This window comes from Entelurus aequoreus, linkage group LG10 (genome assembly GCF_033978785.1).
Source record: "Entelurus aequoreus isolate RoL-2023_Sb linkage group LG10, RoL_Eaeq_v1.1, whole genome shotgun sequence".
Lineage (NCBI taxonomy): Eukaryota > Metazoa > Chordata > Actinopteri > Syngnathiformes > Syngnathidae > Entelurus > Entelurus aequoreus.
Genome location: NC_084740.1, coordinates 39,531,973 through 39,547,454, shown reverse-complemented (window position 1 = coordinate 39,547,454; position 15,482 = coordinate 39,531,973). Strand labels below are relative to the sequence as shown.

General features: G+C 39.4%; 1 protein-coding gene across 3 annotated transcripts in view; it reads right to left on the bottom strand.

Annotated features, from left to right (window-relative positions):
* The window catches only part of eif4h (eukaryotic translation initiation factor 4h), a 34,565-nt gene that overhangs the window by 18,228 nt on the left and 855 nt on the right, over positions 1–15,482 (bottom strand). The window lies entirely within an intron of this gene.

The window sequence follows — 15,482 nt, the reverse complement described above, 5'->3', positions numbered from 1 at the left end:
ACTTTGCGGAAATGTTCAACTGACTACGTCACGCTACTTCCGGTAGAGGCAAGGCTTTTTTTTGTCAGATACCAAAAGTTGCGATCTTTATCGTCGTCGTTCTCTACTAAATACTTTCAGCAAAAATATGGCAATATCGCGAAATGATCAAGTATGACACATAGAATAGATCTGCTATCCCCGTTTAAATTAAAAAAATTCATTTCAGTAGGCCTTTAAGGTATGTAAATAAACATTTACAAAATGCTTCTGAGACAGGAACTAATTTCACAATGTGTATATCTGCGGTTTATATCCCGGTGGGGCTAATATATGGAAGGAAAAAAAAAAAAGTCTTCCAAAGTTTAGTGGGTGCGGCTTATATCCCGGTGCGCTCTATAGTCAAATGTTTTTGTCAAATACGGTAATATGTAAAAAACCCAAGTGCAAACATCTCTTAAGGTTCAATTGACAGTAGGTTTACCTGTTACTTTTACTGTTCTTTTTTTTGACATAGAAATAATACAAATAGAAACTAATAACCAAAAGTATTACCGAGCGTGGCCACCGCTGCTGCTTACTGCTCCCCTCACCTCCCAGGGGGTGGAACATGGGGATGGGTCAAATGCAGAGGGTAATTTCACCACACCTAGTGTGTGTGTGTAACTATCAGTGGTACTTTAACTTTAAAAGTTAAAGGATGGAATATACTCTCGCATCGCGTAGTTTACGTCCCGCCTACGGCGTCTTGTTTGATATATAGTTCTTCCGTGGGGGGTGTTGCCAGACTTGTAATTCTCTTTCAAAACACTACGGGCAGTGTCTCCAGAAGGAGCAACTGCAGACTAGATACTGTGTATTTCAATACGAACACTGAACCACAACATCGACATTTTGTCTACAATGGAACTAATCATTCACAATATTCAGGTTAATTTTAATGGGCTTATAAACCAGAAAAACATACCTTCATGAAGATGGACTGTGCAACAACAGAGGACGCTATTATTATTTCCAACAATATTCGGCTGTTCGGGACATGGGACAAGAGAGACCTAACATTATAACAACTATGTAAGTTAATGACATGCTGGTGTTTATCGGTATGGTCATGTACAGAGTTCAAAAATGTTTGTAAATATACCATGACTGAAAAATTATTCAGGGAGAATGAGAAGTGTTGTGTGTGAAAGAAAAAGACCTGTGTGCACTAGAATGAATGTGTGTCGGAATTGAACCTGTTAGCACAAGATTTGTAAAAAAAAAAAAGGTAAGTGTCGTACTTGCACTTTGTGACTTCTTCTGGACGCAAATAGGGCTGGGCGATATATCGAGTTTGTAAGATATATTTTTAAACAAGATATGAATTGAGAAAATATCGTAATATCGATATAATTTATTTCACGTTAAAATGACCAAACACCACTTATTTGTTGTGTTCCTGGTTCTCCCCCGCTCCCTCTCATGGGCTACTAAACCCCTCAGCTTCCTCCTTCCAAGACGTGCTTGCACGTATAACAACATTCATGATTGGTTGGTTGTTTACAATTATGAGTCACGATTGGTTGAGATGAAGGCGAAACATTAGGGACAAGTCAATCAGAGGCAAGATAGGGCGGGTCATGGAACCAGGAAGGGAAATCATAACAGACATCTCAAATGATGACGAGAGAGTCAAAGAAGAGAAGAGGGAATATTCAAGCGGGCGATTTATATATTAAATAAACTAGTGGAAGATGGCAGAGGGATTCTCTTCTTTAGATGTTTCTTTTAGCGATGTAGACGACGTCCAGGAAACCCACAATGTGTCCACTTGGCCACATTTGGACAAATGTATGCGTCTGGATAAAACATTCATTTGAGTTGTTTACCATGTAAGCTTAAATCAAAACTGTTCTCCAGTTGCCAAGCCGGGGATATTTCGCATGAGAAATGCTGCCAAAAACGTACGAAGTGAGGAAGATCATAGCCGCACAATTAAGTCAAGTCACTTACCGTATTTTCCGCACCATAAGCCGCACCTAAAAACCACAAATTTTCTCAAAAGCTGACAGTGCGGCTTATTACCCGGTGCGCTTTATATATGGATTAATATTAATATTTATTTTTATAAAGTTTAGGTCTCGCAACTACGGTAAACAGCCGCCATCTTTTTTCCCCGTAGAAGAGGAAGCGCTTCTTCTTCTACGGTAAGCAACCGCCCCCATAGAAGAGGAAGCGCTTCTTCTTCTACTGTAAGCAACCGCCAAGGTGAGCACCCGCCCCCGTAGAAGAAGCGCGCGGACATTTCATTTCATTTGTGTGTTTCTGTAAAGACCACAAAATGGCTCCTACTAAGAGACACGCGTACAAGGTTCCACTGACTTTTGATATTCCTGTGAACCGCACTGTGGATACAACGGGAGCACGTACGGTGAATATCCGTTAGCTTGCCATGCTAACGGCCAGAAACTTCCACCCACGGTGATATTCAAAAGGAAGACCTTGCCAAAAGAGAACTTTCCAGCCGGCGTCATCATAAAAGCTAACTCGAAGGGATGGATGGATGAAGAAAAGATGAGCGAAGAGACCAGGTGACTTTTTTCACGCAGCTCCGTCCCTGTTGATCTACGACTGCATGCACGTCCACATCACAGATGGTGTCAAAAAACAAGTGAAGCACACCGAAGAAGAAGAGGAATTCGAGGGATTTGTGGATGAGTAATAACTTCAGAAAGTGAGCTTTAAATGTTTATTTTGTGTGTCGTGTGACATTAACGTTCGAGCAACGTTGAGTTATTGATGTTGCTATTGCTCTGCACTATTTTGAGTGTTACTATTTTTGTGATTGCACATTTGCACATTACATTTTGGGAGTGAACAGAGTTGTTAGAACGCTGGTTTGTAATATATTATTAAAGTTTGACTGACCTATCTGACTGTTTTTTTGACATTCCCTTTAGCGCAGCGTAGGTGCGGCTAATAACACGGGGCGGCTAATAGGTAAACAAAGTTTTGAAATATGCCATTCATTGAAAGTGCGGCTAATAACACGGGGCGGCTTATGGTGCGGAAAATACGGTACTTGGCGCTGACCAGAACCGTACGTGTGTGACAGTCCATTACAACATCGGCTGGGAATTAAAAAGTGCCTGCCTGCAAATGTATTTTTTTTCATCTGAGTTTGATACATTTTGTACTATTTGTACAGCTGTTATTTATTTTACGTCAAAATAATATTTTTCTATTGTATTTATGTTATTTAATTCTGTGCTACTTAAACAGTTTCTTTTCTGTGCTGTTAATACCAATCTTGACTATAAAAGTGCCACTGACTGTTTAAAGTACAGTTGTCATTCACTTAAATTTCAGTGAATCTCACTCAAAAATGAATATTTGGTAGAGTGGCCGTACCAACACCTTGAGGGTTGCAGGTTCGATCCCCGCTTCCGCCATCCTAGTCACTGCCGTTGTGTCCTTGGGCAAGACACTTTACCCACCTGCTCCCAGTGCCACCCACACTGGTTTAAATGTAACTTAGATATTGAGTTTCACTATGTAAAGCGCTTTGAGTCACTAGAGAAAAAGCGCTATATAAAATATTATTCACTTCACTTCATCTTTATATGTATACTTTCACCGGAAAATATATCGAGATATACTTTTTCGTCCATATCGCCCAGCCCTAGACGCAACGACAACTAGGGATGATACTCGAAACCGGTTTTCCCGGTTGTTCGATAAGAAAAGAACCGATTCCTCGGACTCGAATCCCTTTTTGAAAACCGGTACCCGTTATCGAGACCACTATAGTAAAGAAAAAGAGTTGGTTCTTTATTCGAATCCCTCAGAACGAATCCCATCCCGACCAGAAATGCCCCTTGAGACATCACAAGAATTTACGTCACGTAGCTCAGTCATTAGGCGCAGATAGGGAAAGCAGGAAAAACAATGGAATAATAAAGTTCAAAACAAAAGGTATAATCCAATGAATAACTTTACTGAGAGATTTAAACAGGGTACAAACACATGACGAACACTTTTACGACCAACCGGAAACAGCAACCAGGCTAGCAACGCACCTCCTTTACGGCAGCTGTCACAACGTTCTTAAAGCAACCGCAGCACATACATATATATACAACACATCTCCCTTTTTGAACTTTTGTTTTTCTTTCCTTGTAAACAAAACAAAATCACACTGTATATGTGTTGTCTGTCTAATTATAAATAATGCAGACGAGGCGTGTTGGCTGAGTTCTTCACGTTTACTTTCACAGGTGACGACATCCAACAACACTTTTCGGGGCTACCGCGCATGCTCATCACTCCTGTTGCATGCTGGGTAGTGTAGTTGTTATATTCCCTAGCTCATAACATCACATCTTTCCCCCTAAAAAGAAAGATTTTAACTCAATAAAGTGTATTTCTTTTTTTAGCTTTAACTTTTCATTTTTTACCATTGTAACCACATTTGCAAACAACTTTTCTCTTCATAGAATTTTCTTTCAATAAATAAAAAAAGTGCAAAAATGTCAAAGCATCATAACAAACAGTTATGTCAAATAGCAGCAGAAGTGCACTTTTTGGAGAGCTGTATTATTTTCAGTTTTGTGCCCAAGGGACTGATTTTATTTAACACAATATTATTATTTATACACATATAGTGATCACAGAGACAGCTTGTTTTTGTGTTACTGTATATATTTGTTTTTCTGAAAAATCCCACTTAATATACTTTGGGTAACAACAGTCAATATTTACTTTTTTTTTTTTTTAAATTTAGCGGGGTAACAGTCAATATTTATTTATTTATTAGATTTTTTTTTAAATATATAATAAAAGTGAGCTTTTGTTAAACCAAATATCGTGTGTTTTTTTCCATATACAACAACCTATCTGGACTCGATAAGAGAATCGATAAGGAATCGGTTCGATAAGAGGATTCGATAATAGGTTCGAACTCGATAATTTCTTATCAAACATCATCCCTAACGACAACAGAAGCTGAAAAACACATTCAGTAATTATTTTCAGAGCGCACCGAGATATTAAGTAGACAATATCAGTTTTCATGCAAATGTATAATCACTGTTGTTTTATTTCATACAATAATTTGTGCATTTAAGCACAAAGTCTGCTTGCTTGTGTTCAGGGACCCTCCTTGGTAAAAAGTGACCAATCACAGCTCTGCGGTCTGCGTCGCAAATCTAGGATTTTTGGGAGTTGTACGTAGGCTGTGCGACACAAAAGTATACACCAGGCTTTATTGAGCAGTGGTTTGACCTGCTTCTACTCTCATTTGAATAAACACTACAGTAACAGAGAAAAGTCACAACAAATGAAGCCAGGACCCAACAACTATGAGCCAAAACACAACAATATAAAGATAGAATGAAAGTGACAGTGGACAAGTTTCTACAACTAATCGACTTCCTGGGGCGGAGAGTTGACAACGGTGCAATGAACAAAGTTGGAAAAGTGCATAAAGTGTGATCACTTTTTTAGTCATAAGTATTGTTTTCAATATTACTATGTTCATTATACTATTTTCCGCCTTCCGTCTCAGGAAGTTGGTCCGTCGCCGAAACTTGCTCCGCCGTCACTTCCGTCACATGTCTTTTGTAGCTTAAAGTGATGTTGCGGCTTTATATTATTGTGTCGTGGCGTCTGTATTTATTGTGGCTTTTGCAATCGTGCTGTAGCTGAAAGTTGTTGTGTTGTTGTTTTATGATAGTCTTTTTGCGTTTGCATTTGTTGTGACCTTTCTCAGCCCCCGTAGCTATCCGCCATGACGCCATAGAATAAATGTGTTCATAAAAGTCTTCCGTTTTTAAATCCAATATTTTCCTTTGTGTAGTATCGATAAAATCGACCAATTGCCTTTTAAAACAATGTTGATCGATACATCTTCCGGAATTTGCCAAGTACAGATCGATGTAGTTGAATCTAAGTATTATAAATGGAAATATTGATTAATTGTTACACCCCTAATGATTTCTCAAATTATTCGGCTCAAAATAAAATTTCTTAAACACCTGGAACAGCCTTAATCCGAATGTGTTTTAAAAAAATTGTATTAACACATCTAGATAATGTGATTGCAAAACAGGTTTTTGTCTGGCATGTAATATCAGTACGCCAACACGCCACTCTTAATTACATCAGTGTTTCCCACACATACATTTATTTGTGGCGGCCCGCCACGAAAGCATTACGTCCGCCACAAATAAAATAATATAAAAAAATAAAAATTATTATTATTATTTTTTTTTTTTGTCCTGTCCAGCTTCTCAGGCAAATCATAAAGTTGATGTAGATGCCCATATAGGCTGTTCAGATTTACTTTACAAAAGAGAAGTGTAGGATACTTCTCTTGTTGCCTTATTTGTATTTGACCACTACTGTTTTCTGTTTATTTGTTACTGACTGTGGCAGGACACCTCTGCCTCTGTTTCACTTTATGTTGCTGGTAAATAATATGGTTGTAGTAGTATGCTAAAGTTAAATTATTTAGTATGCACTAATTAAAGGGGCAGAGCTTTAAGAGACATTTTAGCTTTTATATTTTATAAGATATATTTTTTGTAAGAACCACAATTAATAAATATATTTCAGTGAATAACTTATTGTTCAAATGTGTATATAAATATGTACATAAAGTGTTGTAATTATATTGTAAAATGGATGGATGGATGGATGGACGTTTAAAACAAAACTGCCTTTTTAGAGAAAATAATATCATTGTAGTAAATTATGCAAATTATTCGATGATGTCATGGTGACCACGCCCATAGCCACGCCCCCACCGCCACAGGTATCTTGGCAGTTTATGGGAAACACTGTACATTATTCACAAGCGTAGAAGAACAAGCTGGTGGGCGGGGTGGAACTGTTCACACCAACAAGCACACAAAGTAAATATATAGATATATCGCCCAGCCCTAACTCTAACAAGTTCAAACTCTGTGTGTCTTATTTTCCCGGAAACTCTCGAACCCTCAAAATACACGTCACTTCCCATCCATGTCTCGGAAGTCCCATCCAGCCAATCAAAGCCGTTGTAGCCCCGTAGCTAGCCGCTACAACGCTAACAAAGTATGTTTACTTTTTTCATTACGTCCCCTAAACGTTAAAACATCATCGACATGAATAAGAACAACATTTAGCAGTGGAAACATGGGTTTATTCACTATCAAGTCCGTATCTTTAGTTGTTAAAATGAAAACTGAGGTGACTGGCTAGTTGTTTTTGTAGCAGCTGCCAGCTAAGCTAGCATGTCGTGAGAGCAGCGATGTGTACACGTGCGCTAATGGTTGATATAGCGCTAGCATGCCCTGCGGACAACAATGTCTTTTTCCCCAAATCTTACTTTATTTGATCCACTTTTTACGGATTTATTTTAGGAGCAAAATGAGAATGAAAGGGTTCAAATCGGTTTTATTTTTTCTAGTCACACAATCTGCTTTTGGTCGCAAATGCTAGTAAAGTGGTCGCACAGTACATGATTGTACATTACACTTTTTTGCTCTTTTATTCCACTTTTTTTGTAATAGTATTTTAAAAATTACCTGCGGGTCGCATATGGCACTTTGTGGACAGCCTTGTACTAGCTCGTCCATGTAGCATTCTCTTCTTCTTTAATAGAGTCAAATACAAATATGGAAACAAAAGAAATATCACAAACTTTTCTTTTGTAAAGCACACATGTACAGCAGATATGGGCATATACATCAACAATGTGGTTTGCCTGAGTGTCTGGACAGGACATGTTAAAAAAATAATAAAATAAATTAGATTATTACATTCCGACAGTCGGATTAGAAATGGAGCATGGAAACGAGGATTTCACACAAACATGTGAAATTAGAAGAAACCGAAGTATTTGAGAAATCAGACTAATTTAGTGTATGGAAATGTACTGACTGACTGACCTGTAATTTCCAACGGATGCGGAACAGCGCCACCACTAGAGGCGGGGGAAATAATCGATTTTTAGATGCATCGCAATTGGGACATGGACGATTATAGAATCGATTAGTAAACGTCAATAATCGATATATTTATTGTAGGGTTGTATGGTATACCGGTATTAGTATAGTACCGCGATACTAATGAATCATTTTCGGTACTATACCGCCTCTGAAAAGTACTGGTTCCCCACCCGTCGTCATAATCACGTCGTGTCATGCAGACGAGCATGTTCGCGGCGAGCTCGCGGCAGTGCACAATCACAGAGTACTTACAAGCAGACACAGTGTGTAGACCAGAGGTCCCCAAACTACGGCCCAGTGTCCAAAATCCGGCCCACGGGAATTCCGAAGTAAAAAAAAAAAAAAGTTTTTATTTTAAATTTGTTTTTATTTTTTAAATCTGTCCTTTCTAATCAATTTTCAACCGCTTGTTACTCTCGGTGTCTCCTAGCCGCTCAGGCATATCAGCATTTGTCTAAAAATGTATTTTTCCATCAAACACATGCATCATTGCACTCGCGCCGCAGTGTACGGCGAGCACGAAGCAAGTGCGCGCTCTTTCAGTCAATTAGTGCGCGAGGAATATATATTTATATATATATATATATATATATATACACACTATATTGCCAAAAGTATTTGGCCACCTGCCTTTACTCACATATGAACTTGAAGTGCCATTCCATGGAATTGTCCAAAATGTTTTTGTATCCTGGAGCATTCAAAGTTCATTTCACTGGAACTAAGGGGCCAAGCCCAATTCCTGAAAAACCAACCCCACATCATAATTCCTCCTCCACCAAATTTCACAACCGGCACAATGCAGTTCGAAATGTAGCAGCTGCTCGGCCATGGAAACCCATTCCATGAAGCTCTCTGCGTACTGTACGTGGGCTAATTGGAAGGTCACATGAAGTTTGGAGCTCTGTAGCAACTGACTGTGCAGAAAGTCTTTGCACTATGCGCTTCAGCATCCGCTGACCCCTCTCTGTCAGTTTACGTGGCCTACCACTTGGTGGCTGAGTTGCTGTTGTTCCCAAACGCTTCACTTTTCTTATAATAAAGTTGACTTTGGAATATTTAGGAGTGAGGAAATTTCACGTCTGGATTTGTTGCACAGGTGGCATCCTATGACAGTTCCACGCTGGAAATCACTGAGAGCGGCCCATTCTTTCACAAATGTTTGTAGAAACAGTCTCCATGCCTAAGTGCTTGATTTTATACACCTGTGGCCGGGCCAAGTGATTAGGACACCTGATTCTCATCATTTGGATGGGTGGCCAAATACTTTTGGCAATATAGTGTATATTTATATATATATATATATATATATATATATATATATATATATATACAGCCCGGCCCCTGGCCAAATTGTTTAACCCACCGCGGCCCCCAAGTCAAAAAGTTTGGGGACCCCTGGTGTAGACAGAAAAGGGAGAACGGATGCATTTTGGCTTAATAACTAAAGATAAAGGTGAAGTTATAACACCGAAACTCTTCCGGGACGCTACAATATAAACAAATGCCATTGGTGGATCTACACCTAACATCCACTTTAATGGTACCAAGTACAGGAGCGTATCTAGTTGATACTACTAAGATTACATCAATATTTTTTAGCATCACAAAATCTTATGTCCTTTTTTAAAATGTATATTATGTTTAGAAACCAAAGAAATATGTCCCCAGGACACATGAGGACTTTGAATATGACCAATGTATGATCCAGTAACTACTTGGTATCGGATTGATAACCAAATTTGTGGTATCATCGAAAACTAATGTAAAGTATCTAACAACAGAAGAATAAGTGATTATTACATTTTAACAGAAGTGTAGATAGAACATGTTAAAAGAGAAAGTAAGCAGATATTTACAGTAAATGAACAAGTTGGTTAATAATTCATTTTCTACAACCCTTTCCTTAATAATTTTGACAAAATAATAGAATGCTAAATGACACAATATATTACTGCATATGTCAGCAGACTAAATAGCAGCCTTTGTTTGTTTACTTACTACTAAAAGACAAGTAGTCTTGTTTGTTGTTTAAGGACAAACTTGCAATAAGAAACATATGTTTAATGTACCCTAAGATTTTTTTGTTAAAATAAAGCCAATAATGTCATTTTTTTGTGGTACCCTTTATTTAGAAAAGCACTGAAATACATTTTGGTACCGGTACCAAAATATTGGTATCGGGACAACACTGATTTATTGTAAAAAAGAAAAAAAAAAAAGACAAAAAGAAATGCAGACAATTCTAAAATTTGGCTGACTTCAGCGAGCCACCTCACCGAGAAATCCGACCAGCTCCTTTATTATCGTGCACCTATGGTCCAGTTTTGGCCACATTTTCATGAATTTAATAAATGTGGGAATAAATTGAACAGTTTCTTATTCCAAATGAATTGTTTTTTAACATTGCAAGTGATAAACACATATTTAGTGAAACGAAAAGAAATGTAAAGTTGCATCAACATACATAAATTCCAGATGCATTAGTAATCGATTTGTAATCAAATCGTAGCTCCTGAATCGTATTTGAATCGTGAGGTGCCTAAGATTCCCACCACTGTTCTGTTTTGGCTTAGTCGTGCAGCAAAGTAGCGCAGACTTTAACGATATCTAGCGAATCTGTGCATAATCACGAGATAAGGGGAGTTGTGGTAAAGCAACCCACAAACACTTTATTCTGTTGCACGCACCACTCCCCTGCTTCCGTATCAGCTTTTTTTTGACACAGGCCCCCATATCACTATAGCTGCCCGGGACATGCCTCAGTGTTTCCCACACATTAATTTATTTGTGGCGGCCCGCCACGAAAGAATTACGTCCGCCACAAATTAAAAAAAAAATTTTTTTTTTTTGTCCTGTCCAGCTTCTCAAGCAAATCATATAGTTGATGTAGATGCCCATATAGGCTGTTCAGATTTATTTTACAAAAGAGAAGTTGTTGCCTTATTTGTATTTGACCACTACTGTTTTCTGTTTATTTGTTACTGACTGTGGCAGGACACCTCTGCCTCTGTTTCACTTTATGTTGCTGGTAAATAATATGGTTGTAGTAGTAGGCTAAAGTTAAATTATTTAGTAAAGGGGCAGAGCTTTAAGAGACATTTTAGCTTTTATATTTTATAAGATATATTTTTTGTAAGAACCACAATTAATAAATATTTTTCAGTGAATAACTTATTGTTCAAATCTGTATTTAAATATGTACATAAAGTGTTGTAATTATATTGTAAAATGGATGGATGGATGGACGTTTAAAACAAAACTGTTATTATTAATTAGTAAGTATACACTTTTTGAGCCTTTTTAGAGAAAATCATATTGTAGTAAATTATGCAAATTACTCGATGATGTCATGGTGACCACGCCCATAGCCACGCCCCCACCGCCACAGGTATCTTGGCAGTTTATGGGAAACACTGTGCCTGTATATGACTCGTTAATTTTGGACCTCCAGTATCAGCATGTCCTCACCCCTAAGTGTCAAGGAGGTGAAATTACATCTGAAAACCTTTGACAAGTTGACTTCAGGTCAGTGAGGTTGTCTCAAAGTGTAAAAACCGATCCGCCTTGAAAACAGACTCTTTTATTTTGAAAGTAAACCGGATGATTTATTACGAATGACTTCCTGTCCAACCCAAGGAGATTTTAGTTAAATTGAATGGACGTGTTGCGGCGACGGGAAAATGTAGAAGCTCTAAATATATTTAGCGCAGGAATGCGGAACGTCCCCGCCATGCGAGTGTCGTTCCGCAGCGGTGGAGCCTGAAAACATTGACTTGAATAGATACAGAAAGGGACCGCCGGCGTGGCGGTGTCGTTCTGCATCCAGTGGAAATCCGGGTTCAGAGTTGTAAAAGTATGAAGGCAGCGTAGTGACTAAACTGAAGCATAATACAGATTTTTAAACACGCCGACTCATTAGGACTGATTTAATAGCACCCTCTGCTGGTCGCTGCCAAGAAGTACTTGTATGGAAGAAGATGTGATACCAACATTAGATCACTTGGGCCCCGTTTACACTAAGCCGGATAAGTTTATTCAGGGTAAATCCCACCTAACCTTATCCTTGTCCACAACACACAACTGTCGTTAAAGACCCCTCCGTCAGCCGGCGCAACGTAACCGAATACGCATGCGCGGAAAAAGCGCACGTCATAGTCACCTCCAGTGTTGCTTTGTGTGCAAGTTCTTAAATATAACTCATCTGAACAACATCCAGTGTTGTGGTATTTCAAATAACTGGAGTCCAGTGTGTTGTGGAGCCCTATTGTAGTGAATCACACCTGAGCCATCATAAATTAATCAAATCTTTATTAGACACTTAAACAATGTGATAAAGAACATTTTACATCAATCAAACTAGGGATCTAGATATCTGGTTTAGATATCTACTCCTCACTCTTTTGCCTTCACCTTCATTGTCCATTTGTTTTTGTTGACTTTATATACTCTGGACCTAGACGTTGAGTCTGCGACATACATGGCGGACAATAACTGATACAGTCTGCTTTGCCAGTCCCAAAGCATTCGTCGTTTTCCGTAGTCTTCCCTCGACGACCAGGTAATACAAAGCACACGCTACCTTTTTTATCACATCCACGCGAGCCCGCATTCTCGTTGACTCTCCTTCGACAAATGGACAAAGTTTTTCGCTAAGTAGAATCACAGCTGACCCGGACATTCGAAAGTTCTCTTGCCATCTGAGAAGTGGTGTATCCGAAATAGCTGCAATCGCTTTCTCTTAAGGTATTCATGTGTGATTTCCACAAGCGTCTGTACAGACAGAAGGAGAAACACGGGCATGTCTGGATGACTCGCCTTTATATTTCCAGTGGTTAGCTGGTTACCATGAATTGATTAACGTGAACCCCGACTTAAACAAGTTGAAAAACTTATTTGGGTGGTCAATTGTACGGAATATGTACTGTACTGTGCAATCTACTAATAACAGTTTCAATCAATCAATCAGCTCCGAGTTACGAAACCGCTTTATTATGAAGCTGGCTGTGGCGCATTATTTCTGATGTCACTTCCTGTGTGGGGCGCGGTCTTTCTGGCGTCACTTCCTCTCCGAGCTCAATTTGTAAACGATCAATTAGTCCATACAAAGCTAAGAGCCGGAGATTCAAGAAACACACGGCGCACTTACCCGTGTAAAAAATTGTCTGAGGAGGGGGAGCTTAAATGATGGTCTAGTGTGGCTGAAACGGGGCTTAGGCTAAATAATTATTTGTTTAAGGGGTAATCCAGCTTAGTGTAGACCAGGGGTCTCAAACTCAATTTACCTGGGGGCCACTGGATGCAGAAACTGGGTGAGGCTGGACCGCGAGAAAATATTTCTTTAAAAAATCTAACATGCACTTTTTAATGAATTCACCTTCTTTGAATGGCTATCCCGCCCTAGCAACATACTTGCCAACCCTCACGATTTTTCCGGGGGACTCACGAATTTCAGTGCCCCTCCCGAAATCTCCCGGGGCAACCATTCTCACGAATTTGTCCCGATTTTCACCCGGACAACAATATTAAGGGCGTGCCGTGATAGTACTGCCTTTAATGTCCTCTACAACCTGTCGTCGCGTCCGCTTTTTCACCATGCAAACAGCGTGACGGCCCAGTCTCATGTTGTATGAGGCTTCTGCAGACCCACGAAGGTGACTGCAAGACATACTTGATCAACAGCCATACAGGTCCAGTGTTTCCCATAAACTGCCAAGATACCTGTGGCGGTGGGGGCGTGGCTGTGGGCGTGGTCACCATGACATCGAGAAATTTGCATAATTTACTACAATGATTTGATTTTCTCTAAAAAGGCTCAAAACATTTATACTTACTAATTAATAATAACAGTTTTGTTTTAAATGTCCATCCATCCATTTTACAATATAATTACAACACGTTATGTACATATTTATATACAGATTTGAACAATAAGTTATTCACTGAAATATATTTATTAATTGTGGTTCTTACAAAAAATATATCTTATAAAATATAAAAGCTAAAATGTCTCAAAGCTCTGCCCCTTTAATTAGTGCATACTAAATAATTTAACTTTAGCCTACTACTACAACCATATTATTTACCAGCAACATAAAGTGAAACAGAGGCAGAGGTGTCCTGCCACAGTCAGTAACAAATAAACAGAAAACAGTAGTGGTGGTAGATAGACACAGAGCTTCATCAAACATCTGATCCACTGAACAAAGAGCTCCAAAAATCTTGAACTTTAGACTGCCATCAGTTTTACTCCCTACACTTAACCATGTGTTTCCTACTGCCTGCAGACTTTGCACCCTTTGTTATATACACATGTTGTGTTTCTAATATAAATACATTTAATAAAGTCAAATACAAATAAGGCAACAAGAGAAGTATCCTACACTTCTCTTTTGTAAAGTAAATCTGAACAGCCGATATGGGCATCTACATCAACTATATGATTTGCCTGAGAAGCTGGAGAGGACAAAAAAAAAAAAAAAAAAAAAATGTTTTTAATTTTTTTATTTGTGGCGGACGTAATTCTTTCGTGGCGGGCCGCCACAAATAAATGAATGTGTGGGAAACCCTGAGGTCACACTGAGGGTGGCCGTATAAACAACTTTATCACTTTTACAAATATGCGCCACACCGTGAACCCACACCAAACAAGAATGACAAACACACTCTTGTGCGTCGGTTGAGGTGGGCTGGGTTGATGTGTGGGGGGGCAGGGTTGGGGGGGGGGGGGCGGGGGTGTATATTGTAGGCCGGAAGAGTTAGGGCCGCATGGGATTCTGGGTATTTGTTCTGTTGTGTTTATGTTGTGTTACGGTGCGGATGTTCTCCCGAAATGTGTTTGTCATTCTTGTTTGGTGTGGGTTCACAGTGTGGCGCATACTTGTAACAGTGTTAAAGTTGTTTATACGGGCACCCTCAGCGTGACCTGTATGGCTGTTGACAAAGTATGTCTTGCAGTCACTTGCGTGTGTGTACAGAAGCCAAATACAACATGTGGCTGGGCTGGCACGCTGTTGGTACAGGTTGTAGAGGGCGCTAAAGGCCGTGCCATCACGGCACGCCCTTAATATTGTTGTTAGAGTGGAAATCGGCAGACATTCGAGAGAATGGTTGCCCTGAAATTCGAGAGTCTCCCGGGAAAAATCTGGAGGGTTGGCAAGTATGACGCTGTCAAGCACCTTTCATATAATACTCGTGGGCCGCACTGACATTCAATTTTCATATTAAGGTGCGGGCCGCAAAATAATGTGTCTGAGACCCCTGGTGTAGACATAGCTGTTATGATCAGATGTCATTACATGTATGACCGCTAGGGAGCAGTACTGGTTAGTATTCAGCTTACCGTGCCACATAAGGTGGTAGAGCAAGACAGCATGAAGACACATGTATGTTGTAGAGAACTAAGTTACTTGCTATCAACACAGCCTCATACTTCAAACACGAACATGACAATAGCCTTAGACAAACTTTATTGATCCACAAGGGTCATCCACACTCAATCAAGAAGCGCATACAGTATATTGATATTGC